Below are 2,970 nucleotides of genomic sequence, written 5' to 3' on the forward strand. Positions count from 1 at the left end.
AGCTCTCAGTGGACCAGCCCTGACCCAGCCTTGGGTAGGAGAGACCAGCAAGCTCTGGGAGGAAGAAAGGGGGCTTTGGATTGTGCTCTCAACCATGTGCATTTTATATTATTTTTGCTAGCATATTCAAAATTAGTGAAACTTCAACTGAGAAGAAATTATATTATATAGTGGTCCATTTTACCATAAATAATGCAAAAATAGACTACAGCACAGAAATGAGATAATTCATGGACAAATTTAAAATGTCTCCTGAGTTCCAACTCAACTTTGTTTGAGTGTGACGCTAAACTTCACATTTATGAAGCTGACATCACTTTCTTCCATAAACTTATCTTCCCTTACCCAACTTCTTATTTTTTATTAATTGTATGGATCTTAAGTTTTAGAGTGTTCTGAGCGTTAGAGTCAACTTCAATTATTCTTTCTCCATGATACTCCACTTTTCATTGGTCACAAAGTTCTGTCAGTTCTTCATTTAAAATATATTTCAGATTATGTTTTATGTAAGATTGCATTGAAAGAAACTGTTGCTGTTTTTCAATTAGCAATAATCATGCCTTGGATAAACCTCACTGGCTATGATACTGCCACTGTGCAAAGCTTAAGTGTTGCTGTTTTTAAAAGTCTGTAAGTGGTGGTATAATAGAAGGGGTGATTGGCTTTGGAGTCAGCCTCCAAGGCACATCATAGCTCTACTACTTTGGACAAATTAATATTTTAATGTCTTCATCCTTTAAATGAAGATAACTTCTTTGTAGCATTGTTGTGGATTAAGGTAATTTGCAAATTGAATGGCATTTAGTAGAAGTTCAATACATTTAATTTTTGTTCTGACTTTCCTAAAGAGCACAGACTGGCAAATACTCATTTTTTTCTTCCAGTTTTATTGAGTTATAATTTACACTATATAAGGTTAAGTTGCACAGCATAATGATTTGACTTCAATATATCATGAAGTGATCACCACAGCAAGTTTAGTGAACATGTATTATCTCATATAGATACAAAATTAAAGAAACAGAAAAATTTTTTTTCCTTGTGAGAACTCTTAGGATTTACTCTCTTAACAACTTTTATTATATAACATACAGCAGTGTTAATTATACTTATCATGTTGTACATTACATCCCTAGTACCTATAACTGGACATTTATATCTTTTGAATGCCTTTATCCAATTTCCCCTCTTCTCACTCTCCACCTCTGGTAACCATAAATCTGATCTTTTTTTCTATGAGTTTGTTTTTGAAGTATAATTGACCTACAACACTTTGTGAGTTCCTGTTGCAAAACATAGTGATTCAATATTTCTATATATTTCAAAATGATCACCATGGTAAGTCTGGTTTCCATCTGTCACCAAACAAAGGTATCAGCTAATTACTGACTATATTCACCACACTGTACATTTCATACCCATGACTCATTTATTTTGCAACTGCAAGTTTGTACCTCTTAATCTCCCTCACTTATTTCTCTCCTCCCTTTATCCCCCTCCCTTTTGGTAACCTTCTGTTTGTTCTTTGTATCTATGACTCTGTTACTGTCTTGTTATGTTCATTCATTTGTTTGTTAGATTCCACATGAAAGTAAAATCAAATAGTATTTGTCTTTTTCTCTCTGATGTATTTCACCTAACCTAATACCTTTCAGGTCCGTCCATGTTGTCTCAAATGGCAAGATTTCATTCTTTTTTATAGCTGAGTAATATTTCATTGCACATATGTGCCACATCTTCTTTATCCATTCATCTATTGATGGCCACTTAGGTTGCTCCCATATCTTGGCTATTATAAATAATGCTGCCATGAATGTTGGGGTGCATGTATCTTTTTGAATTAGTATTTCTGTTTTCTTCAGATAAATACCCAGGAATAGAATTACTGGATCCTATGATAGTTCTTTTTTTAATTTTTGAAGAACCTCCATGTTTTTCTTAGTGACTGCACCAATATACATTCCCACCACTGCTCGAGGGTTCCCTTTCCTCCACATGCTTGCCAACACTTGTTATTTGTTGTCTCTTTGACAACAGCCATTCTGACAGTTGTGAGATAAATAGCTCATTGTGGTTTTGATTTGCATTTCCCTGATGATTAGTGATATTGGAAGTCTTTTCATGTGATATTGGCCATCTGTATGTTTCCTTGGGAAAAATATCTATTCATATCCTCTGCCCATTTTTTAATTGGGTTTTTTTGTTTGTTTGTTTGTTTGTTTTGATGTTAAATTGTGTGAGTTCTTTGTATGTTTTGGATATTAATCTTTAATTGGATATAGCATTTGCAAATATCTCCTCCCATTTAGTAGGCATGCTTTTAATTTTGTTGATAGTTTCCTTTGCTGTGCAAAAGCTTTTCAGTTTGATATAATCTCAATTGTTTATTTTTGCTTTTGTTTCCCTTGCCAGGGGAAACATAATCTAGAAAAATATTAATTAGACTAATGTCAAAGAGATACTGCCTATGTTTTCTTCTAGAAGTTTTATGATTTCAAGTCTTACATTTAAGTCTTTAAATCATTTTAAATTTATTTTTCTGCATGGCATGAGAAAATAGTCCAGTTTAATTTTTTTTTTTTTTTTTTTTTTGCATGTAGCTGTCCTGTTTTCCCAGCACCATTTATTGAAGAGGCCGTCCATTGCCCAGTGTATATTCTTGCCTCCTTTGTTGTAGACTAATTGCCCATGTAAATGTGGGTTCACTTCTGGGCTTTCTGCTCTGTCCCTTTGATCTGTGTGTCTGTTTGGGGCCAGCACTATGCTGTAGCTTTGTAGTGTGATTTGAAATCAGGGAGCATGATACCTCCAGCTTTTTCTTCTTTCTCAAAACTTTTGGCTACAAAGATCTTTTCTGTTTCCAAGCGAATTTTGTAATTTTTGTTCTACTTCTATGAAAAATGCTATTGGTATTTTGATAGAGATTGCACTGGATCTGTAGATTACCTTGAGTGGTGTGGGAATATAACA

The 2,970-nt window shown here is 34.0% G+C and overlaps 1 pseudogene; it reads right to left on the reverse strand.

Annotated features, from left to right (window-relative positions):
• Positions 1 to 472: 472 nt before the first annotated feature.
• Positions 473 to 605, reverse strand: LOC141574714 (U4 spliceosomal RNA; annotated as a pseudogene).
• Between the last annotated feature and the right edge of the window lie 2,365 nt (positions 606 to 2,970).

Source organism: Camelus bactrianus, chromosome 22 (assembly GCF_048773025.1).
Source record: "Camelus bactrianus isolate YW-2024 breed Bactrian camel chromosome 22, ASM4877302v1, whole genome shotgun sequence".
In the NCBI taxonomy this organism is placed as follows: Eukaryota; Metazoa; Chordata; class Mammalia; order Artiodactyla; family Camelidae; genus Camelus; species Camelus bactrianus.